Source organism: Notamacropus eugenii, chromosome 3, assembly GCF_028372415.1.
Source record: "Notamacropus eugenii isolate mMacEug1 chromosome 3, mMacEug1.pri_v2, whole genome shotgun sequence".
Taxonomy (NCBI): domain Eukaryota; kingdom Metazoa; phylum Chordata; class Mammalia; order Diprotodontia; family Macropodidae; genus Notamacropus; species Notamacropus eugenii.
In genome coordinates, this window is record NC_092874.1 from 238973294 (window position 1) to 239000048 (window position 26755).

General features: G+C 37.5%; 1 long non-coding RNA gene across 1 annotated transcript in view; it reads right to left on the reverse strand.

Moving 5' to 3' along the window:
• Nucleotides 1-2425: 2425 nt before the first annotated feature.
• The window catches only part of LOC140534328 (uncharacterized), a 37733-nt gene continuing 13403 nt past the window's right edge, over nt 2426-26755 (reverse strand). Inside the window, exon 3 of the long non-coding RNA XR_011977250.1 lies at nt 2426-2825. This is a non-coding gene — a long non-coding RNA (uncharacterized lncRNA). The remainder of the gene's footprint in view (nt 2826-26755) is intronic.

Sequence of the window (26755 nt, forward strand, 5' to 3'; positions counted from 1 at the left end):
ATTGTCCTTACTCTGAGATCAGAACTGGACTTTGCAACTGATGCCTCTGTGTTCAGAGATGTGAGAGTAGAGTAGAACACAGCACCTTCTATTGCTGCATTGGGTTACTAGGACACAGGACCCAAGCAATTCTCATAATTATAGACAAATTGATCAGTCTGTAAACTAGATGGTCCATTAGAATAAACTGGTTCAGACTACTGAATTACCAGTCAGTTTATAAGCAGTTTTAATTGCCTATTGAAATGCGAAAGATAGTCCCGGCCCTCAAGGAACTCACAGGGAGATAAAACTCAAACTATTGTACGCGCAAGCTACTTAGAGAATAAGTAGAAAATTCCCACAGATGAAAGGCAATCATCTACATGTAGTTAGTAAGCATCTCCATGTACAAACCTTTCATTTTTTTTTGTTTTGTTTTGGAGGCAATCAGGGTTAAATGAGTTGCTTTCTTGTCTTTGCATACACAGATCCTGGCACACAGTAAACATTTAATAAATGTTTATTTGTTGATTTTTTTTTCTATTTTGGAGACAATTGAGGTTAAGTGACTTGCCTAGTATCTGAGGTTAGATTTGAACTCAGATCTCCCTGACTCAAGGGTGAGTGCTCTATCCACTGTACCACCTAGCCACCCTTTTACTGATTGAATTTTGAGTAATTAAAAATCAAGAAATCCTACTGTAACATCATTGTATTTGTAACTGTTTTAATTGAACGATTGTCCCTTTAATGTTTTCCCTATGTCGTGTGTTTTTAATCCAATTAATGACAATATGCAAGATACGTCTATAGAAATAATAGTCTTGCTTCAGCTGCACCTGAACGCCATTTATCACATTTTTTTCTACAAGAAAATATACTATTAAATCCAACTCTAGCCCTACCCACTGCTCAAGGGTGGGGAACAGGGCAGATATCTCTGGGTACCAACTTGTTTACCCATTTTGGCATAACAAAAGGTATCTCTCCAGGAAGATGGTCCTTGCAACCTGGTAGCTTACAATCTCAGATTGGCAATAATGACAGAACTGGGGATGTTGAGGATGAGAAGAGTACACAAGTCGGGTATGAAGATTGTCTTCAAGTATTTAAAGGGCTGTCATGGGGAAGAGTGAGTGCACTTGTTTAAGGAGGAAGTGAATAAATGTTTCAAAGAGGCAAGATTAGCTAAGGAAAAAATTTCTAACAATTAGAGCAATCCTAAAGAAGAAGGGGCTTCCCTGAAAGGTACTGGTTATATGACTATTTTTTTTACTAAGTGAATTTATTTTTTGTTTTCAACATTTACTTCCATAAGTTTTAAATTTTTTCTCCTCCCACCCCAAGAAAGCATGCAATCTGATACAGGTTTTACATATGTATATATATATATTCCCATCAAACATTTTCACATTACTCATGTTGATTAAAAGAATCATAACAAATGGGAAAAAACACAAGAAAGAAAAAGCAAAACAAACAAACAAAAAGAAAATAGTCTGCTTCTCTCTGCATTCAGACTCCATAGTTCTTTCTCTGGATGTGGATGACATTTTCCATCAAGAGTTCTTTGTAATTGTTTTAGGTCTTTGCATTTCTGAGAAGGGCTAAGTCTATCAAAATCAGTCATCACACACTGTGGCTATTACTGTGTACCATATTCTTCTGGTTCTGCTTACTTCACTCAGCATCAGTTCATACCACAAAGAGAGCTGCTATAAATAATTTTGTACATGTGGGGGGAGGAGAAGGAAGGGGAGGGGAGACAGACAGGAGAGAAGGAGGCATCCTGGGTCATCTACAGTCATCCTGAGGAATATCAGGTCACTGGATTCAGATGGCTCCAGAGGAGAAGTGAGGCTGGTGATCTGCACAGCCCTTCCTCACTCGAAACAAAGTCAAGTGCAAATCATGTCATCATTTCTCTGATGGCATGGTCTTCTTCGGCAGCGAAGGATGAACACAATCCTGTGAGTAGACTCAGTTCCTCCTCTCCTGTCTGTCTCCCCCTCCCCTTCCTTCTTCTCTCCAAAGGAAGGTGAATTTGGATGGCCAAAAGATGCCCAGTTGACTTGGGTTTTACTGGCTAGTCTTCTTTCCCTTCCCTTCCCTTCCATTTCCTGAACCTAGAGCCTACTGTACTCTGAAGCTCAGACAATAAACATTATCACTGTAGGGAATACTACCATTCCCAAACTTTCCACCCTACCCTTGCTGGGCCTTGCCACAAGCAAACATAGTCCTAGCTGTCTGGCTGCCTATGTCCTCTGCCTCCCTCTACTCTAACTGCTCTCATCAACTTCCTCCCAGCTCTGCTCCACCCATTCACCCAGCTCCTCCCACCACATATGACTTAGGCTTCCATGTGATTTAAGCAGGTCACATGGGCCTATTAATGGGTGGGAAAGGTCTTCAAATTAAGCAAAAATACATTAACAATACATTTGGCCTCAAGATCTTTCTTATCTGGTACATAAGTCAATGGAGCAATTGGTGTCAACAGAACTTTACAACAATATTACAGGAATCACATGAAATAAACACATGAAACAATATCTTAGGGTGACACTTGAGCACAAGCACCCCATCATTCTCCCTATGAACAAATGGAATCTAAAATCTTGGGGCAAGGGGCAAAGGTCTCTTCTTCTATTTAGCTATTTCCTGCTGAAATTGGACTTAGAGATGTCCCTATTCCAAGAAGTCCCATTCAAGTGGTCAGTTCTTTAGCTGACATCTGGAGCTCAGTTGACAGCAGGCCCAGGGGTGACACATCACAGTTGTGGACATAGAGTGACATCTGGCTTAAGTGATCAGGCATCTGCATTCAGAGGGTATTAAGCCTGTAGGAAACAGATCCAGCAAACAAATTTAACAAACAAGAAGCCAAAAAGAAACAAGGAGACAACAACCAGAAGCAGGGTAGATATAGGGTCAGCAGTGCTTCTGAAGTACATGAACTCACTATCATCACTCATTCACAGTAGAATATATGAGTTAAGGGTGTAATGTGTTAATCATCTTCTCCTGAATAAACAACAGGTACAGTATTATCTTTTCTATGTACTATAATTTCCACAGCCTTTGGAACACCTTCTGATTTTCATTTTACTCATACTTTAGCTCTCACTTTTATTCTATTGGTAGAATCCAACCCTTCAGTTCCTCTGCTAGTTATTTCTGAAGGAGGGTCAGTTTTCACAATGGGTGTTGTTTCACAAGGAATAATAATCACTTGAACTATTCTATTATTTTACAAAACTGTATGGGTTCTTCACCTAAACTGTGGAATGTCATAATAATTTCTCCTTGATAATTATATTCTATCATTCATACATGTACTCCTTGAGCTGCTAATCCTGATTCAGATATCTGTCCAAAATTATTTTTAGGGATTTTTATACATATTCCAGGAGAGATTTTTCTTATTTCTTTTCTGTCCAACCAAAAGTCCTTTAAACAATGTAATTCATATCCTGCTGAAACAGACGTCCCTGGATATGGTGCTGGGGCATCTGGCCTCACAGTCCTATACTCAATATTTGGGATCTTATGTATTTATTGTTTTCTAATTTGTATATTTGAGATCATCATTCTGGCTAGAGGTGTATTTCTTCCCAATGGACTATTATTCAAATTACATAAAGCAGAAAGCAAATTATCTTTCCAACGTTGATAAGAATTATTAGAATTTAACTTCTGTCACTGTTCTTTCAATAATCCATTCATTCTTTCAATTAACCCAGATGCTTATGGGTAATATAGAATGATATATCCATTCTCTATTGTTTAATACATAATATCCCATTTCATTACCTTTGAAATATGACCCATAGTCACTTTGAATCTGCTTTGAGGTCAGTCTAAATACAGTCTTATGACATTTAGAGTTTTACAGGTATTTTTCTGTGTCACATTCTTATAGGGACAAGCCACTAGTAAGCCTGAATAGGTGTCAACACAAGGACATATAAATTTGCATCCTTTATTTTGGGGTAGGGGTCCAATATAATCTATTTCCCAATTTGGGCTGGTACTCTGCCCCTCTCTACCTCTCCAATTGCTACCCAAGGAATGGTTTGTTCTGTTTCCAATTGACATATATAACATTCCTCTGCTACTTTTTTTAACAATGAATGAGAGATACTAATACCTTGGTCTTGTGCCTACTGGTGTGTGACCTGGACCCCAAATGACTGGCCATTTGATGGACCTATTTTGCTAGTACCAGATCATCAGTTGGTGTTAGAGTAAGGGCAATATGTTGAGCAGCAATTTTTACTAGTCTATTGGCATGTACATTGCACTCACATTCTAGCATGGTGAGGGCCACATTGGGGAATCTACATGAAAAACTGACAAATTAGTAACCAAAGACATGCCCCATATATCTTCCCATAATTCTTTGCCCTGGACTTGTTTGCCATGAATTTCCCAATTTTGATTTTTCCACATGGGTATTCATATAGCTAATGTTTTTTTTTTAGAAGGCAGAAGAAAACATTTATTCCAACACCAGAAAGTCAAATCCGTCATGATAACCAAGAAGTCAATACACATTATCGCTGCAGGGGATACCATCATTCCCAAGTCTTCCCCCCTTCCCCTGCTGGGGGCCTTTCCACAAGCAAACACTCACAATCCTAGTGTCTGCCTGCCTGTGTCCTCTCTCTCCCTCCATTCTAACTGCTCTCACTGACTTCCTCCCAGCTCTGCTCCACCCTTCCTGTTCTACCCATTCAGCAAACTCCTCCTACTGTCACATATGACTTAGGCTTCCATGTGATTTAAGCAGATCACATAGGCCTATTAATGGGTGGGAAAGATCTTCAAATTAAGCAAAAATACATTAACAATACACACAACAAAAGTCTAATTTGCAACATAGCTATAGCATACTCTAGAAATATCCATCATATTAATGCCTTGACCAACATCATTTTGCAATAACCAGACCCTACCCTAATATCGAGTCACCCCTGTACCCTCTAAGATAAAAGATAAATTGCTCTTTTTAACATTCAAAACCCTTTGTAAGCTGATTCTGCCTACTTCTTCAGGCTTATTATCCATCATTCCATTTCATGTACTGCATAGTCCAATCAGACTAGTCTACCTGTTGTTCAGCATATGTGACATTCCATCTCCCATTTCTTTCTCTTTGCACAGAGTGTCCCCTATTCCCGGAAGGTCCTACTCCTTACCTCCATCTCTTAAAATCCCTAGTTTCATTCAAAGTTCAACTCTAGTTCTACCTCATGTATGAGATCTTTCCTATTCACCTCCCCAGCTGCTTGTTTTCACCGCCTACAAATTACTTTGTACTTATTGCATCATGTTTTTGCTTACATATATACATGTTGTTTTACCAGTACAGTGTAAGATTGTTGAGAATATGGCCTCTTTGCTTTCTTGTCTTTGCATTCACAAGTCCTGACACAGAGCAAGCATGTAATAAATGTGTATTGGTTGATTTCTTTTCTATTTTAGAGACAATTGGAGTTAAGTGATTTGCCTAGGGTCACGCAGCTAGGAAGTATCTGAGGTTGGATTTGAACTGAGGTTCCTCCTGACTCAAAGGCAGGTGCTTTATCCACTGTGCCACCTAGCTATTACTGATTGATTTTTGAGTGATTAAAAATTTAAAAAGCCCACTATAACATTATATTTGTAAGACTGTTTTCCCTATGTTATGTGTTTTTAAACCAGTTAATGAAAATATGCAAGATACATCCATAGAAATAATAGTATTGCTTCAACTACATCTAAGCACCATTTATCACTTTTTCTATAAGAAAATATACTATTAAATCCAACTCTAGCCCTCCTAAGAGCTCAAGCATGGGGCAAAAGGCAGATATTCCTGGCTACCAACTTGTTACTCATTTGGCATAATAAAAGGTACCTCTCCATATTTATGTAAGTGGTGGAAGTGATACACATTCCCCAACTACCTGTTCATGTGTACAGCTGTTTCATAGACTGGGTGACTCGAAGTCAGGGACTCTGTCTGGCACAATGGATAGAGAAAATCTGAGTTCAAATCCAACCATAGCCACTTACTAGCATTGTGACCTTGGGCAAGTCACTTAGCCTGTCTGAGCTTCTCTAACTGTAAAATGAGAATAAAAATAGCACCTGCCTTACTGGGTGGTTGTGAAGATCAAATGAGAAAATAGTTGTGAAGGACTTAGCACACAGTAAGTGCTTAAGAAATGTTTGTCCCTTGCCTTCCCCTGTCCCCATATTTAAGCCACATGGGGTATGACCGGGGTGCAAGAATGATGCAAATATAAATAAAGCCATCCAGAGTAGTTCTGTGTGCTCTAAACCCAAGTCTGAGAATTTCTCAGTGGTGACCTCTAGTATCTTAAAGATGGTCTAAAAAGATACTTTCTTGAAATGCAGATACCAGGTATGGCAGCAACAGTCATTAATCACATCTGATTCTAGATGTCCTGTAAAACTGGAAAACATCCAGGATGCAATCTACCTTAATTTCTTATTCCCCATGAAGTCATTCAGCTATTGCTTTTCTTACTCATAGGGATTCTCTAAGCCAGGTACAGACTTTATTCAAAGGCAAAATTATTGCACCAAACATAACTTGCTTGTTCAAGGAGGTATAGACTTGAGATTCCTTAGTTAGACTGGGAAGGATTCATTTTAATATACACCACAATGAAGAAACTGCTTTCAACATTAACATTTTAATGTCGGGCTTCTCTCTTCCTTGCAGATTCCAAAGGCTGGACGGGTTGGAGAAAACCAGAAGGACTTTGCTCCATTTCCCTCCACCAACAGATGACAATCAGGTTTCTCTCTGCCCTGTCTACACAGATATTTAATAAGCATCTATTAAATAAGCATCTACCACATTTCAGGTAGAGGAATTCTATTAAATGGTATTTAGGGTCTTCTCTGCCACTTGATTGTTGAGTCATTCAGTCACATCCAACTCTCTTGTGACCCCACTTGGGGTTTTCTTGGCAAAGATACTGGAGTGATTTGCCATTTCCTTCTTCAGCTCACTTTATAGATGAGGAAGTGAGGCAGACAGGATTAAGTGACTTACCCAGGGTCATGCAGCTAGTAAGTGTCTGAGGCTAGTTTTGAACTCAGGTCCTCCTGACTCCAGACCCAACACTCTATCCACTGAGATACCCAGCTGCCTTTTTTCTACCAATAAGATTCTATTATCCTATGTGTCACAGATCCATCTAGAGAGCTCTAATATTAGTAACTTCCATCAACTCCCTTTGCTCCTCCTACTCCACTACTTCCAGGAAAGAGTGATTTGCCACTTTTCTAGGCTATTAAAGTGAGAAATCAAGAGGAGCAGCATGGTATAATGAATAGAACACTGAATTTGAAATCTGAAAGACCTGAATTCAAATCCAGCTTCACATTCCTACTGTGTTAACACGTTAAAGTCATTCAAGTATTCTGAGTCTCAGTGTCCTCCTCTGTATAATGTGAATTTTACTCCCATCTATCATACAAAGATGTTGTAAAAATCAAAAGACACAATATACTGTAAAATCCTTTGTAAACTTTTAAATCCTATATAAATGCAAGGAAGAGTCTTAGCCTAGAGATACTGTATTCCCTCTGAGAAAGCACAAAACTAAACAAAGGGATGAAATGTTATTCTAAAACTACAAAAAAGGATCAAGTCTTTTTTTAACCACTTTTCCTTAGTTATTATGATATTCATGTATTTAGGTGGAATTTTAAATTCAGGAAGCTAAATAAATATTTAAAATTTTTAAAAATACGATGCAGCTTCTACTACCTTGCTTTGACTTCCATTTTATTGCCATCTCATTGTAAGGATGATAAGTAAGGATTGGAAGAACATTTGAATTGAAGCAGTTTCTTATTTGCCAAAGCTATTTTTGAAGGACATGTTTCTAGTCAGCTCTATATTTACATAGAAGATTCAATAAAATCATACTTGCAAACTAGCCTAGGTATTCTGGCATTTGAGATGTAAGATAATAGAATTAAAGTGACAATATAGGAACATCTGTGATTTAAAATAAATGAGACAGGGCTAGAGTGGACTAACATTTAAATTGTTGGCAACAAGACTGTAAAAATAACCAAAACAAAAAATGGAGAAAAATAATTTTTCAAATAAATTTTTAACAGATTATTTAAAGTTGTCTTTTTCAACAGAGCTGTCAACTTCTGGTTAAGACAGTGGCATGAAGGGTTCTAAGCAGATGCAGCTCCAGGACAGAATACCTATTAACAATGAATAAAAGTTCCAAACAGAATGTTTGTTAGAATCAGTGAAAAATACCGCTGAGATCTTCTGTTCCATAAGAGACAACACAAGGAGATAGGACCTAAGGGTAACTCCTGAATTTGAAGTTTCTGATAGGAGAGTGCAAGGAAATCAGGCCAACACTAATGTGTTCATGGCCTGGGACTCCCAAAGAGATCAGCTTCAAATCCACACCAGCTCTGCAGGGACCAAGGTCTGGGGCTAAAGCTTGAGTCATAGACCTCAACTAGGTTACTAAACAGGGAAACTGGCAGTGTGGGAATAATTAGGAGTTGAGGGATGGTCCAGGAGACCAGACTGAAGTCAAATGATCTAGTCCAGGTTTCCTTTCAGGGATCAAGGCCTGAAGTCACAAACATTGAGTAGGATTTCTGAGTAAGTAAATTGACATGGTCAACACTACTGGTTGGAAAGACCACAGAAGACAGAGGGGCATTCTAGACTAACACAGTGTTCAGGACTTGGTGCCAATGCTTCATCTAACTCTTGACCTCAAGCCAGAACTGAGATTTGAGGCCAGGGCAATGAAAGAAGGTTTCCCACTCAGAGTCCGTAAGGCAGCAAATGGCTTATAGCTGAGGCATGATTAAGCCCTGGTATTATAGCTAAGAGCTTCACCAGGAAGGGCTAGTGGTCCTAAGTACCTCATATAATAATGCAAGAGAAGCAGAGTCTGACTCTGGCATAAAGTCCTAATTCAAGAATTGGGGTTCTACATATAATCAACATTCTCATAGTAAACACTATAGGCTACAGAAATCCCCAGATAAAATGCTAGAGGAAGAAAATAACTGAAATAACTATACAAACTCCAAAAAATATGGATCATCTGCAAGGTCTCTAAGAATTTATATGAGAAATGAAGAAAGAGCTGAAACAGTAAATTTTTTAAATGAAATTAGAATACTTGAAATAAGAATTGTTTGGAGTAAAAAGTGAACAACTATACCCAAATAGTTGATACCATGAGAAATAGAATGAAGAAAACAGAGCTCAACATTTAAAGAAGGCAACAAGAAAAACTAGAACAAAGTAAAAATACTTAAAAATTAAAATATGGCAGGGATTCTCTCCTTACATGTAATAGGTATCTATACCATGTTATATAAGTACAACATAGATTTGATGGTAGAATAACTTTATGAGTAGCAATGAAAAGAAGGAGAGGATAAAGGAGAGGAAGGTCCTCCATAAAGTTTCCCAGAGAGAGAGAGAACATTCCTCTCTGTAAAATCTGTGCTTCAGGCTTGTCAATAACAATAATTGAGTTAATTTATGGATTCAAATTACAGATCTTTCCTACTGCTTTTATTTCTCATATTTATCACCCTGGGCTGACTTAGAAAATGGTCTCAGGAAGCACCATTGGGTTTGGGAGTTCCTGAGGAGAGTTCATTGTTCAGTCACTTCTCTACCTTGGGACAGCTAGGTGATGCAGTGGATAGAGCACCAGTGCAGGAGACAGGAGGACCTGCGTTCAAATCTCACCTCAGACACTTGACACTCACTAGCTGTGTGACCTTGGGCAAGTCACTTAACCCCAAATGCCTCATCTTGGGTCATCTCCAGTCATCCTGATGAATATCTGGTCACTGGATTCAGATGGCTCTACAGGGGAAGTGAGGCTTGTGACCTTGCACAGCTCTCCCTCACTCAAAACAAAGTCAAGTGCAAGTCATGTCATCATTTCTCTGATGGTATAGTCTTCTTCAGCAACAAAGGATGAACACAATGTGTATTGACTTCTTGATTGCTATGATGGATTTGGCTTTCTGGTGTGGGGATGTCATCATTTCTCTGATGGTATAGTCTTCAGCAACAAGGATTCAGATGGCTCTACAGGAGAAGTGAGGCTTGTGACCTTGCACAGCTCTCCCTCACTAAAAACAAAGTCAAGTGCAAGTCATGTCATTATTTCTCTGATAGCATGGTCTTCTTCTGAAATGAAGGACAAACACACACACCCACTTCTCTATCTAGTGCCTGTCTCTTCAATAGGCAATAATAACACTTTATTCCAGATTGAATTGACTTTCAATTTATTGTCCACACAACATGACACAAATAATTGTTCATGCCTTGTAATATATTATATAACACTAGAACAAAGAGTAGCAAAGGAATGAAGAGAGATCACAGGGGAAAGGGGAACCACTGTGGGACTATGTTGACTGTAAGTGTTCAATGTCTACTTACTTTTTGGTAAATGGAGGAATACAGAATTTTTTTTTTGATTGGCTGCTGAGTCAGAACTGACAAGATCCTCAAAGATCAGGCAGAAAAAGACTAAGTCCCCCAGTTCTCCTAACTCAATCATGGGGACACCCTTTCAATTCTAACTCAGCAAACAATCAAAAGTCCTTTTTTCACCACACAGGCAAGCAGAAAGAGACAGTTGTAGGATGTCTGCACATACTCTGAAGTTCGTTTGAAAGAATACATCAGCGAGTCCTCTGCATGTGCACCAATTAAGATAACAAATGCAAGGCATATTGCAAGCCTTAACCCACTATATAAATGCTAATTGTTGCTGTCATCATCATAATTATCATCACTATGATTAGGACTAGATTCTCATTGGCCACTCTCCTGCCATTACAAATGTTCAATTTGTTGCATTGATGCGTGGTATTAAGTTTGTAGTAAAACATTTGGTTTTTTTAAGACATATATGTCACATATATATTAAATATGTTAAATATAAACTATATTTATATTAAGAGAGTTGTTTTTCATTTTTTTTTTCAGTTCCAGAAATCAGCTCACAACCGTGTGCTCTATTTCTAAAGGAAACCAGGCATTTTGAGTGTCTGGGAGGGAACCGATGGGACTGATGGCAGCCTTGTGCATCTTGTTCATTTGGCCTCCTGCTATAGGGATCAGTAAGAGGAAACTGATGTAGGAAGGAGGGAGCTGAGAACACTGAGTAAATGTGGGCAGGGTTGTAGAGTCCTAGTGAGCCAATGATAAACTTTCAAGCCCAGGAAGTTGTTTTTTCTTAATTTGTCTGTAAAGTTAAAGTTATGAAGTTCAAATTTCTGAGGGATTGGGTCAAAAGAGAGAACTTAACTGAGATTTGTCCAAAAGTCTTAGAGATTCCACCACTAACTAGTTTCCACCAACTAGCTTTGAGATGTTGAGGATGTCACAACTTCTGTGATCCTCAGTTTCTTTGTCTACAAAATGGGGGAAGGGGAGCTCCAATTCTATAATTCTATGAAAAGCCAACTCTTTTTCTTCTTTGTCATTTTGGAAGTAATGCTGTCAATTTCATTCATTTAAAAAGTAGCTGCATTTACACTTAATAAATACTGAAAATACAAAGGTTTATTTATCAAGTATATTTCCTGTCCTGATCTGAGAGGGTAGGGGGAAGAGATGCCATTGGAGGCTTGAATGAGAACTGAGTCTTCCCTCCTGGCCACAAACTTGACAACTTTCTCCCTTTTCTTCTTTCCTAAATTGGTACTAGGAGCACTTAACTTGAATATATTAAAAAATATTCCAGTTTTTTATTAATATTCTTGGCTTATAATTAATGCTTGATTTCCAGGAAACATATTAACAATTTTACTCATTATTACATTTGTCATTAACTTTGATGTAAACTTTTATTTAACACTAAACTTTATCTCTACCTTTTTAAGATCAAAAAACAAACTTAATGAAAAATCAAATTTACAAATAGAAATGCCTGTCCTGTTTCTTCTGGGTCTTGCAGGAAATTATGCAGAAAATATAATATCAGTCCATATTTGTTGGGATTGGAAGCTCAATTCCGTGTGGACGGTCTCGGGCGGGTAAAAGTGGGACTTCTAAATCTTAGAGTCTTACGAGGCCCTCCATGAACAGAGGGGATTCGAGAAGGTTAGACTGAGCTAGCTCGGCTAGCTCGGGTATTTCCGCCTCTCCCCCGGAGATACGTGATGGGTGGAGTCTCCCTGACCTCGAGGTCGTCCCGGATCTGGGCACACTATTGTTATCTAACAGCACGGTATTTAGATGCAAACTATGCTGCTGAAGGTTAAGTAGGATTGAGGAAGCCTGAAAGCTCTCTCTTAGCACGTGAGGAGCCAAAGAGGACAGTAGGGCTCCGCTTCTTTTCTTTCCTCTCTCCCCTCCCCCTCTCTCCCCGCTTGTACTTCTACTTCCAATCCCTTAAGCTTAGCCTCCTTAGGAAATCTCCCCCTCTTCCTCCTAAGGAAGACCTCCCCTGCACTTGTAACCGAAACCCTGTAATAAAGCTCAACCCTTGTTCGACTCTGGAACGTCCTTTCTCTCATACGTGCATCCGGCGTGGCCAGCCGAAGACCTCGGAGGTGAGGTAGGAAAGACTCGGGTAGCCCAATACAGGCCTCTAGGCTTGGCACATATTGCCTTTCCTCTCTCTATTCCTTCCCAGTAGGAACTATACTGATTTTGAAATATATTTATATCTATTCTATTGATTCTCATGATCAATTCAAAATATTTATGTTAAAAGGATATTTTTATGTCAGGGGACAAGTTAAAATCATTGAAAGAGCTACACAGTGGCCCAAATAAAAGTCACTTATACCATCAAGTTTTGGATTTTTTTATTTATAAAATAGGAATATAATTCTTGTATTGCTTGCCCCACAGGGTTGTTATGGGGCTAAAAAGTACTCAAGAACTAAAGTTTATTTTGTTGTTGTTCAGTCATATCCAAATCTTCCTAAGCACTTTTGTGGTTTTCTTGGCAAAGATACTGAAGTGGTTTGTCATTTCCTTCTCCAGCTCCTTTTACAGATGAGGAAACTGAATCAAACAGGTTAAGTGGCTTACTAGAGTGGTTTGCCATTTCCTTCTCCAACTCATTTTGCAGATGAGGAAACTGAGGCAACCAAGGTTAAGTGACATGCCCAGGATCATACAGTTAGTAAAAGTTTCTGAAACTGGATGTGAACTCAGGTCTTTTTCACTCCAGGTCAGGTGGTCAATCCACTTCACCACCTAGCTGCACCTAAGGCAAAACCTTTGACAAACCCTATCATACTATCTAAGCTATGTGGATTAAGAACTGGTTTAAATGATTAGACTCAAAGACTATTCATTTAGCAAGTCAATGTCAACAGGGAAAGATCTAACGTATCTAGTGAAATGACCCAGGGAACTCTTCTAGACCCTTTACTGTTCAAACATTTTAATCAGTAACTTGGATGAAGGCATAAATGTCATGTTCATCAAATTTGTAAATGACATAAAAGAGGGGGTGGAGCCAAGATGGTGGTAACAGCACTCACTTTCTAGAGCGCTGCCCCCAAGCCCAGCCAAATGCCTGTAAAAAATGACTCTAAACAAATTCTGGAGCTGCAGAACCCACAGAATGATGGAGTGAAGCAAATCTCCAGCCCAAGACAGCCTGGAAGGTTGCCAGGAAGTGTCTATTGAGCCACACAGGAGGCAGGAGACAGTCCAGCATGGGCTGCGAGTGCACAGAGAGGACCTGAGCAGGCCTTGGAGAGACTAAATCTCTCATGCCTGTGGCAGTTGCCAAACTTCAGGACCCCAAAACACCAAGGACAAATTGGAAGGTGAGTGGAAAAAGCCTGTGGGACCAGTGTGGGAGAGTGGAGTGATCTGGCCTCAGCCCCAGGGCAGCGGAGGGGGAAAAGGGTGGAGGAACTCACAGCAGCCACAGCAGCAGCAGGGGCACAGACAGAGATTGTTTCTGGAGCTCTAGGCCCACAGATTGTGGAGAAATCAAGCGACTGACAGCATATCCCCCACCCCCACCTTGACAAACAGCTCAAAAGTCAAGTAACTGGCTGGGGAAATGAGCAAAAACCAGAAAAAAATTCAGACCATAGAATGTTACTTTGGTGACAAGGAAGACCAAAACATGCAAACAGAAGAAAACAAAGTCAAAGTGCCTCCATCCAAAGCCTCCAAGAAAGATATGAATTGGTCTAAGGCCATGGAAGAGCTCAAAAGAGATTTTGAAAATCAAGTAAGAGAAGTAAAGCAAAACTTGGGAAGAGAAATGAGAGTGATGCAAGAAAATCGTGAAAAATGGGTCAACTGCTTGCTAAAGGAGATCCCAAAAAACACCAAAGAAAATAACACTGTAAAAAATAGACTAATCCAAATGACAAAAGAGATCCAAAAACCAATGCAGAGAAAAATGCCCTAAAAAGCAGAATTCATCAGGTGGAAAAGGAGATCCAAAAGTTCACTGAAGAAAATTATTCCTTAAAGAATAGAATGGAGCAGATGGAACCTAATGACATTATGAAAAATCAAGAAATTATAAAGCAAAACCAAAGGAATGAAGAAAAAGCAGAAAATGTGAAATATCTCATTGGAAAAACAAATCACCTTGAAAATAGATCCAGGAGAGACAATTTAAAAATCATGGGACTACCTGAAAGCTATGTTCTAAAAAAAAAGCCTAGATATCATCTTTCAAGAAATTATCAAGGAAAACTGCCCTGATATTCTAGAATCAGAGAGTAAAATAAATATTGAAAGAATCCACCAATCACCAAAGAGATCCCTAAAGCAAAACTCCTAGGAATATTGTAGCCAAATTCCAGAGTTTCCAGTTCAAAGAGAAAAAATTACAAGCAGCCAGAAAGAAACAATTCCATTATTGTGGAAATACAACCAGGATAACAGAAGATATAGCAGCTTCTACATTAAGGGATCAAAGGGCTTGGAATAGGATATTCCAGAAGTCAAAGAAACTAGGATTAAAACCAAGAATCAGCTACCCAGCAAACTGTACTTCAGGGGAATAAATAGTCATTCAATGAAATAGAGGACTTTTAAGAATTCTTGATGAAAAGACAAGAATTGAATAGAAAATTTGATTTTCAAACACAAGAATCAAGAGAAGCATGAAAAGCTAAGCAGGAAAGAGAAATTATAAGGGACTTACTAAAGTTGAACTGTTTACATTCCTACATGGAAAGATAATATTTATAACTCTTGAGACTTTTCTCAGTACTAGGTTAGTTGAAGGGATTATATACATATAGACAGAAGGCATAGGGTGAGTTGAATAGGAAGGGATGATATCTAAAAAAATGAAATTCAGGGGTGAGAGAGTAATATATTGGGAGGAGAAAGGAAGAAATGGAATGGGGCAAATTATCCCTCACATAAAAGAGGCAAGAAAAAGATTTTTCAATGGAAGGGAAGAGGGGGAGGTGAGAGGGGGGAGAGTGAAGCTCACTGTCATCACATTTGGCTTAAGGAAGGAATAACATGCATACTCATTTTGGAATGATAATCTATCTAACACTACAGGAAAGTAGGGGAGAAGGGTAGGGAAATGATAGAAGGGAGGTAAATGGGAGGAGGGCATAATTGGAAGGAAATACTTTTGAGGAGGGATAGGGTCAAAAGAGAGAATAGAATAAATGGGGGCAAGATAGGATGGAGGGAAATACAGTTAATCTTTCACAACATGACTTTTATGGAAGTCTTCTGCATAATTACACATGTGTAATATACATCGAACTGCTTACCGTCTCATTGGAGATAGATGGGAAGGGAGAAAGGGAGAGAAGTTGGAACTCAAAAGTTTTAAAAACAAATGTTAAAAATTATTTTTACATGCAACTGTGAAATAAGATATACAGACAATGGGGTATAGAAATCTATCTTGTCCTAGAAGAAAATAGAGGGGATGGACATAAGAGAAGGGAGGGGGTATGATAGAAAGGAGGGCAGATTGGGGGGAAGGGGTAATCAAAATGCATGCTGTCTTGGGCTGAGTGGAGGGGAGAGATGAAGAGAAAATTTGGAACTCAAAATCTTGTGGAAATGAATGTTGAAAACTAAAAATAAATTACAAAATTGTTTAAATGACATAAAAGAGAGCACAAGACTTAACAAAATGGGCCAAAAAGCTGCCCCAAACTCTATAAGGTGTGCCCAGAGGGCCCCAGCTAGTACTAGTGCCCAATTTGTACTTCCCCCTTCTGTGCCCCTGTAATGGCAAGTAAAATAGGATCTTTTGCTGTTTTTGTTTTAGTATAATTAAGAAGTATAATGCCTCTCTTTGAATATGACTGGGGAGGATATTTCCCACCCATTGTCAGGCCTGGAAAGATTTTTAAGAAGGTCCACACCTTTTGTTAATGAAGCACTGGTTCTCAAGGGATGTGATGCCTTCTGACTCTAAAAAGTGTATAAATACTCTGAGGGTGAGGTTTAATTTGGGGGCTTACTGACTGGAAATGTTTTGTTTGGCCAGATGAGGACTCTGGGAACCTGCTAAGGAGCCCCCTGGCTTTGAGAACTCAGATGTCATGCTTCCCTCTCTAGTAATTATGGTCAGAGAGTTGGGGTCACACTGTCTGTTGAATTCAGGCAGAGAAAGCCATGTCTGTTGATCTTTAATTTCCCTGTATTTTCTTTGAAGTTCAGGGTGTTGACTCCCCTGAAAGAGGTGAATGATATATGTGCTTGGTTAAAGGATTTATACATATGCTTGATTAAAGTGATTGTTAACCCTTCAAAAGTTGCCTTTCGTTTTATGAATGCTGATCTAAGAACCTGTGATAGCAAGCCCCCCTGTGTATGTTGGGGTGCTTACTGATACAGTCCCAGAGTTCATCATCCAACCTTTTGGCCAATGCCTTCTTATCGTTTTCCCCTCCTGGAAAGACATTGCACCCTTATCCTCTTGCATGCCAGAATCCTCTCTCTACTCTGATCTTTGACTCTTTATATATAATGGCTACTCTTAAGGGGAAAATACCCTGAAGTATCCTAAGAACTCCATCTGCCCTATAGTTGAACCCTTAGGACCTTCAGGCTTTTCTTTCCATCCTGCAGATGAACTCTCCTACATTAGAGTCACTGAAAGCAGTGACTGTCTTTTTTTTAACTGTACTCCCAGTGTTTAACACTATATCTGGCACGTAGTAAACACTTAATAAATGATTTTTCTTTCATTAATTTAAAGTCAAGATGTAAAAGTTTCTCAGTAGTGTAGAATAATGGAATGAACCCAATAGAATATAATCTGAGGGCAGGGATTTTTTAAAATTTTTGTATTTATATCCCCAGTTCACAACGTAGTACCTTACACATGGCAGAAGTTTAATAAATGTTCATTGAAATGAATTTAATTAAATCAAGTAATATGCTACTTTATCAGTATAAGGATCCCATACTTGGAATGTAAAAAAAAAATAGATTTTTCAAGTACAGAATAGAGGAGATACAACCAAAAAAAATCATTTGTATGGAAAAAACATGACTTTTAATGGACAATAAGTTCAATATTGGTTAATAGTGCACTGTAATCATGGGCTACATTAATAGAGGTATAGTATCCAGAACAAGAGATGTAATGGATCTGTAGTATGCCTTGGTCAGATCACATCTAGAGTATTGGTTGTTGAGATTGTTGTTGCTATATGGTTGTTGTTGTGGCAGCTAGGTTCCCCAGTGGGTAAGAGTGCTGTGCTCGGAGTCAGGAAGTTTTAAGTTTAAATCTGGCCTCAGACACTTACTAGCTGTGTGACCCTAGGCAAGTCACTTAACTTCTCCTAGCTTCAGTTTCCTCATCTGTAAAATGATAATAATATAGGCATCTACTTCCTATGGCTGCTGTGGGGATCAAATGAGATAACATATACAGTGCTTTGCAAATCTTAAAGGGTTATATATATACATGATTACTTTTTAAAGTTTTTATTTCTGGGCACTATTTCAGAAAGTCCATTGACAAGCTGGATCGTGGGGGCGGGGGGGAGATAGTTGTTTTGGTGATGAAGAGACCATGGCATATGAGGGGGAAGAGGAGAATGAGATTGAGAAGAAGGAGGAGGAGGAGTGCTAACATTTAAATAATGTTCTAAGGTTTGCAAAGTCCTTCACATATCTTTCATTTTATCCTCACAACAACCCTGGGATGCAGATGTTATTATTGTCCCCATTTTTCAGAAGAGAAAACTGAGATAGATTAAGTGGCTTGCCCAGGATCACACAGCCAATATATGAGTACTTAGCTGTCTTTAGTATTTAACAGGATTTTATAAAGAAAAGGTATGAGATTTGTTCTGTTTGGTCCCAGAAGACAAGATTAGAAATGATGTGGTGAAGTTACAGAGAGTAAAATTTAGATGGGAGGAAAGAATAAACTTCCTACCCATGAGAACAATGCAAAAGTTGAATGGACTGACTCAGAAGAAGAACTAGACATCTCACTGGAGATATTCATGATGAAGCTAAATGACTAATGGTGGGGGGAGGGCGTTCTGTTCCTCCACAAAAAGAGCTCAACTAAATAAGTAGCCTCTGAGACCCTTTCCAATTCTACAGTTGCATGAGTCTGGGCCTATGCTCTCTTTCCCCACATGCTGAACTGTTACTTATCTATTAAAGCCCAGTTTAAATGCTGCCTCCTCCACAAGACTGTCTCTGCATCCCCTTGTCAGTAACAACCTGTTCCTATGGACCTCACACAACACACCCGTTTATATCTCTCTAGGTAACATACCTTACAATATTGGACATAATAACTAACTGATGTGATGATTGAAAATTTCCAAGAGACAGAGTTTCTGGGTAAATTATAATCAATTTTATTAACTACATCTAGAAAGCAGTCAACAAAATAAGTTCATTGTTTCTCCTTGGTGAGCAAAGAGAACTAGCCTGTCAAACCTTCATTATTTATAAAGCCTTTTGAAAAGGGGATGCACCTGAGAGTGGAAATCAACTCTGATTGGTTAATAAATAATGAGAGAATGAATATTATAAAGAGAAATGGTCTTATTCCAATGAGGGTTTGGGGGGGATGTAACACTGATCTCCCACTCTTAGTTAAAACTACTTAGCAATATCCATATCAAAGAGGGAATCCACTTCTATCCCAAACCAGTTTGACTAAACACAATTCACTTAAACTTAGAATTTCTTTACTTTCTTTGATTAGATCTTGGCCTGCCTGGTTGGGTATAACTCTTGCCCAAGATTTCCCACAATGGTTGATTTCTGGATGAGGAAATGGAAAAGACTTTAGTCTGATTGAGTAACTGGTTATTAATATAAGAAAAAAATAATCATTTCTCTTACTGCATGCCATTTTTCTCACTAGAATGTAAAGTTCTTCAGGGAAGGGCCTATATCTTCTGAAAATTTGTATCTCCCCCAAGACCTAGTACTGTATCCTTTACACAGTATTATTGAATGGATGTTTGTTAAATTGAATTTGTAACGCCATTTTTCTATAACCTCCTAGGATTTCAGGCTTCCTTTGTTATGTCATTTAATTCTACAAATAATGCTTGTTTTAGTTCATGATTATAAAGCCCTGATATCTACAAAATGTTCTTGTCAACACGTTTCTCTAAGTCTGTAAGATAGGGAAGAGAAATGTGATCTCACTGGTATCAGGATCTACTGAATGAGGAAAAACCCTCTACCAGTCTAGGCTGGTATCTATTCAACTTGGAGATTTGCCTAAACCAGAGGTTTCAAACACACTGCCAGCAGGTTGCATGGGATCTTTAATACTCCCAAGTGTTGCACAAACCAAATTAAAATGTAACTGGGAAATACTTAACAAAATAAACAGAAATACAATAAAACAGAGATTTTTTTTGTTTTTTGTAGAGATAATATTAAAATTTAAAACTTAAATCAATATGCTATCTGTGGGAATCCTTATGTATGGATTAGTGGCTCCCCATTTTTATTTGAGTTTGAAACCACTGGTCTAAAGCACAGAGAGGTTTAATGACTTACCAGGATCACATGCCCAGTATTGATCAGAGATGGGATTTGAGCTGAGGTCTTCCTGGCTCCAAAGGCAGCTTGTCCACCTACTAGACTATACTGCTTCTCTTTGCTGAGCAAATTTTAAAATACTCATGATATTTAGAGGAAGTCTGACTTTATTAGACACACTAACAACAAAATTTGGAGATTTCTTAGTTGAAAAAATGAAAAGTGGACTTTTATTTCAATATTATCATAGAGTCATCATAAGAAAGGCAGCTTAATCCTAAAATTTGTTGAAAGGTAATAATGAATCAATTGACAGGAAAAACATTATTCTTTCCTCTGTTTCATTCCCTTAATTTCTTTTTGGCAAGTTTTATTGATGCCTTTCATTTTTTACACCATAGTCATTTCCCAATATAGCCTTCCATTGACTTTCCACATGTGCCCCCAAAAAACATAAAACCAACACATTGACTGAGTCCAGGGATATGCTGAGGCAGCTTGAGCTCCATGAAGGAGGTAGGTGTTAAATTTTCATTGTGAGCATTGGAAATCAGCAAAGGCTACAAATCAGAGCTTGATTTATTGTTTTGTGATTATCTAGGTTTGAGAAAGTAATGGAGAAAATGCTAATAGTGCAAATTAAACTTAAAAGTGTGCTGTGAATGCTTTTCCTCCCCAGAGAGCTGATTGTTAAACATTCACTGGTACACACTTGACTAAGTCTGACAGTGTGTGCAACTTCAGCATCACTCCCTCACCTCTCTCCCCTGAGTGGAGAAATTGTGTTTCATCATTTCTTGTCTGGGACCAACATCAGTCACAGTACTGTTTGGGGTAACAAACACAAAGACTCTAGGAACAATCAATAAACTTGTCTGTCTCTGTCACTAAATAGTTCACTGGATAGCTTCAATCATTGCAATTTAATCTCATTTTTGACTCCAAAATAGAGGTACTTCATAAAATGTTGTGTGGCTTGACTGATAGGAAAATATCAATCACTGTTTATTAGCATGTGTAGGGACAAGAGATTTTTGTTTGCTTGAGTTTTACTTGGATCTATGATTTCACTGATAAAGGGAACTCCCAGAGAGGAAACTCCCTCTGTCCTAGAAGGTTCTAGAACTGTTCTAGCATTTGTAGTCTGAAGAGTTACATGGAAGATGAAGTGATTAAGTGCTTTGCCTCTGGCAAATGTGTCAGAGGCTTGAACCTAGGTCTTTCTGACTCAAAGGCTGGTTCTCTATTTATTACTCCATATTAACCTCTCATTTTTTTTTGAAATTCAATTTTATTTTTATTTCTCAATTCTCTCCCTCTCCCCTTTCCAGACCTATAGAGAGGTCAGTAAAAACCAAACTCACTGCAAATATGTATAGTCATGTAAAACAAATTTCTGCATTAGCCCTGCCAAAGAAAGGGCAGGGGGAAAAGGGAGAGAAAGATAGAGAAGAAAAAGGAAGAGAAAAAGGAAGGAAGGAAGGAAGGAAGGAAGGAAGGAAGGAAGGAAGGAAGGAAGGAAGGAAGGAAGGAAGGAAGGAAGGAAGGAAGGAAGGATTCTTTAGAGAAATTGGTTTCTATAGCTTTCGTTCTCTATTTTGACTCTTTCTGGTTTAGGTATTAAGACCATGTTCTTTTATTTTTTAACAAAGAAATCACATATCCTTTTGGCTGTTTTTTATTCTTTTCTGTCTCTCATCTCTTGCACCCAGTTCATTTACAAACCAAATTGATTCCAATTCTGCAACATCTCTAGAATTAATCCCCTCCTCTTTACTCCTATAGCCACCAACCTATTACAGACTCTCATTTCCACCCATCTAGACTACTCCAATACCCTCATTATAGACTTTCCCTGCTTCTGCCTTCCTCCTTCTTCAATCCATCCTTCACACTGCAGCCAGATTTAGCATCTTCATACATACATCTGGTCATATCACTCCCCTGCTCAAAACTTTTCAGTGATCCTCTATTGCTTTCTATATGTTGAAGTTTCTTCGGAAATGGCATTCGAGGCCTACCTAATCTGACTACCCTAGCTTTCTACCCTTATCTCATACTATTTCCATCCACATACTATATGCCTCAACCAAAATGAACTAATCTCCATTCCTTATATACACAGCACCTTATTCCTCATAACCCATGCAAATTTGTTCACATTAATCCTTATCCCTGGAATGTTGAGCCACTACTCCCTCTAGGTGTATAATTCTTACTCATTCCTACTCATTTTTTAGACTATAATTTTTTTCATTTCTTTTTTAATTCAATTTTATTTTATTTTTGTTATATTTAAGTTCTGAAGTATCTTCCTCCATTCCCTCCCTCCCTCTTTACCACACACTAGAGAAGGCTACCATTTGACACAGATAAATCCATCTATCTATCTAAAACCATAGTGTATTCTTTTATTTGTCAGTTCTTTCTCTGGAAATGGACAGCGTCTTCCTTCATAAGTCCTTTGTAGTATTTATGTTGCTCAGAATAATTTAATCATTCACAGTTATTTTTTGAACAGTATTACTGTACAAAGCCTTCTCTTAGTTCTGTTCATTTAATTCTTCATTATTTCATGCAAATCTTTCCATGCTTTTTTTGTATCAGCCAGCTCATCATTTCTTAGTATTCCATCACAATCATATACCCCAACTTGCTTAGTCATTCCTCTTTTGATAGGCATCCCATCAATTTCCAGTTCTTTGCCACCACAAAAAGAGTTGTTACAAATATTTAGAACATATAGGTTCTTTTCCATCTTCCCTAATCATCGTTGGAAATAGATCTAGTAATGGTATTGCTAGGTCAGAGGATATAGGCAGCTTAATAACTCTTTGAGCATAATTCCAGATTGCTCTCCAATTCAATCAGTTCATGGTTCCACCAATAGTGTTTTAGAGTCCTAATTTTCCCACATCCTCTCCAATATTTGTCATTTTCCACTTCTATCATTTTACCAATTTGATATGAGATGATACCTCAAGATTGTTCTTATTTGCATTTCTCTAATCAATAATGATTTAGGAGATTTTTTCATGACTATGGATAGCTTTGATTTCTTCATCAAAAACCTGCCTGTTCATATCCTTTGACCCTTTATCATTGGGGAATGGCTCATATTCATATGAATTTGACAAAGTTTTCTATATATATGAGATATGAGACTTTTATCCAAGAAACTATAAAATTTTCCCCAAATTTCCTGCTTTCTTTCTAATCTTGGCTTCATTAGTTTACTTGTATAAACCCATTTTAATTTAATGTAACCAAAATTATCCATTTTACATCTCACAATGCTATCTCTTGTATATTCATATATTTTTCTTCTATCCATAAATCTAAGTAATGTTTCATGTTCTTCTAGTTTTCTCATGATTTCTCCCCTTATATCTAGGTTATATATCCATTTTGTCCTTATTTAAGTGGTTTAAGATATGGGTCTCTACCCAGTTTCTGCCAGATTTCTTTCTAGCTTTCCTAACAATTTTTACCAAATAGAGAATTCATATCTCAAACATTTGAATCTTTACATTTGTCAAACACAAGATTACTATAATCATTTACTACTCTGTACCACATGTCTAGTCTGTTCCATTGACCCACCTTTCTATTTCTTAGCTACTATCAGAAAGTTTTGATAATTATTGCCTTATAATATAGTTTATTTTAAGATACAGTTTAAGTTCTGTTGTTGCTAAACCTCCTTCTTTTGCATTTTTATTAATTCCTTTGATATTCTTGACCTTTTGTTTTTCTAAATGAATTTTGTTATTATTTTTTCTAGCTCAATAAAATAATTTTTTGGTAATTTAATTGGGATGGCATTGAATAAGTAGATTAGTTTGGTAGAATTGTCATTTTTATTATATTGGCTCTGCATACATGTGAACAATTAAAATTGCTTCAATTATTTAAATCTGATTTGTATAAAAAGTGTTTTATAATTATGTTCATGTAATTCCTGGGTTTGTCTTAGCAGGTATTTTATACTGTTAAATGGGGTATCTCTTACTATCTCTTCTTGAAGGATTTTGATGGTGATACATAAAAATGCCAATAATTTACATGGGTTTATTTTATATCCTCTAACTTTGCTAAAATTATTGTTTCAACTAAATTACTTAGTTATTTTTAGGTTAGTGTTTAGTATTTAGCTTAGTATTCTTTAGTTTAGTGTTCAGTATTTAGCTTAGCATTTTTAGTTTAATCTCTAGGAAAACAAGTTTATCATCTGCACAAAGAAATAGTTTTATTACTTCATTGCCCATTCTGATTCCTTCCGTTTCTTTTCCTTTCCTTATTGTTGTTAAATTTCTAATACTTATTTCACTTCTGATGTTATTAGGAAGGCTTGAAGCTTATCTCCATTACAGATAATGCTTGTTGACGGTTTTAAGTAGATGCTTCTTATGATTTTAAGGAAAAATCCATTTATACCTATGCTTTCAAGTGTTTTTTTAATAGGACTGAGTGTTGTATTTTGTCAAAAGCTTTTCCTGCATCTGTTGACATAATCATGTTTTTGTTTTCAATATAATCAATTACGTTAAAAGTTTTCCTTATGTTAAACCATCCCTGCATTCCTAGTATAAATCCCACTTGGTCACAATGTATAATCTTTGTGATATGTTGTTGGAGTCTCCTAGCTAGTATTTTATTTTGGGTAATTGCATCCATATTTATTAGTGAAATTTGTCTATAATTTTCTTTCTCTGTTTTTACTCTTTCTAGTTGAGGCATCAACACCACGTTTATTTCATAAAAGGAGTTTGATAGGACTCCTTCTTTGCCAATTATTCCAAATAATTTATTTAATATTGGAATTAGTTGATCTTTAAATGTTTGGTAGATTTTACTGATTTTTTTCTAGGAAGCTCATTTATGGTTTGTTCTTTCTCTAAAAATTTTTTTAAAAGAAAAAAGTTTCCTTTTCTAAAATGGGATTATTTAGATATTCTGTTTCCTCTTTTGTTAATCTAGGCAGTTTATTTTTGTGAGTATTCTTCCATTTCACTTAAATTGTAAAAATTATTGCCATATAATTGGACAAAATAACTCCCAATAATTGTTTTGATTTCATCTCTAGTGCTATATTCACCCTTCTCATTTTTAATGCTGTTTTTCTTCTCTCTTATAAATCATATTAATGAACAGTTTATCTATTATTATTTGAGGTTAATTTATTTATTTTTAGTTTTCAACATTCATTTCTTTTTTTGTTTGTTTGTTTATTTATTTATTTGACATTCATTTTAACAAAATTTTGGGTTACAAATTTTCTCCCCTTTTGTCCCCTCCCCCCCCAAACACCAAGCATTCTAATTGCCCCTATGACCAATCTGCTCTCTCTTCTATCATCCCTCTCTGCCCTTGTCTCCATCTTCTCTTTTGTCCTGTAGGGCCAGATAACTTTCTATACCCCTTTACCTGTATTTCTTATTTCCTAGTGGCAAGAACATTACTCGACAGTTGTACCTAACACTTTGAGTTCCAACTTCTTTAGCTCCCTCCCTCCCCACCCCTTCCCTTTGGAAGGCAAGCAATTCAATATAGGCCAAATCTGTGTAGTTTTGCAAATGACTTCCATAATAGTTGTGTTGTATAAGACTAACTATATTTCCCTCCATCCTATCCTGTCCCCCATTACTTCTATTCTCTTTTGATCCTGTCCCTCTCCATGAGTGTTGACCTCAAATTGCTCCCTCCTCCCCATGCCCTCCCTTCCATCATCCCCCCCAACCCTGCTTATCTCCTTATCCCCCACTTTCCTGTATTGTAAGATAGGTTTTCATACCAAAATGAGTGTGCATTTTATTCCTTCCTTTAGTGGAATGTGATGAGAGTAAACTTCATGTTTTTCTCTCACCTCCCCTCTTTATCCCTCCACTAATAAGTCTTTTGCTTGCCTCTTTTATGAGAGATAATTTGCTCCATTCAATTTCTCCCTTTCTCCTCCCAATATCTTTCTCTCTCACTGCTTGATTTCATTTTTTTAAGATATGATCCCATGCTCTTCAATTCACTCTGTGCACTCTGTCTCTATGTGTGTGTGCATGTGTGCATGTGTGTGTGTGTAATCCCACCCAGTACCCAGATACTGAAAAGTTTCAAGAGTTACAAATATTGTCTTTCCATGTAGGAATGTAAACAGTTCAACTTTAGTAAGTCCCTTATGACTTCTCTTTGCTGTTCACCTTCTCATGCTTCTCTTCATTCTTGTGTTTGAAAGTCAAATTTTCTTTTCAGCTCTGGTCTTTTCATCAAGAATGCTTGAAAGTCCTCTATTTCATTGAAAGACCATTTTTTTCCCCTGAAATATTATACTCAGTTTTGCTGGGTAGGTGATTCTTGGTTTTAGTCCTAGTTCCTTTGACTTCTGGAATATCCTATTCCATGTGCTTCGATCCCTTAATGTTGAAGCTGCTAGATCTTGTGTTATCCTGATTGTATTTCCACAATACTTGAATTCTTTCTTTCTAGCTGCTTGCAATATTTTCTCCTTGACCTGGGAACTCTGGAATTTGGCCACAATGTTCCTAGGAGTTTCTCTTTTTGGATCTCTTTAAGGCGGTGTTCTGTGGATTCCTTGAATATTTATTTTGCCTTCTGGTTCTAGAATCTCAGGGCAGTTTTCCTTGATAATTTCATGAAAGATGATGTCTAGGCTCTTTTTTTGATCATGGCTTTCAGGTAGTCCCATAATTTTTAAATTGTCTCTCCTGGATCTATTTTCTAGGTCAGTTGTTTTTCCAATGAGATATTTCACAT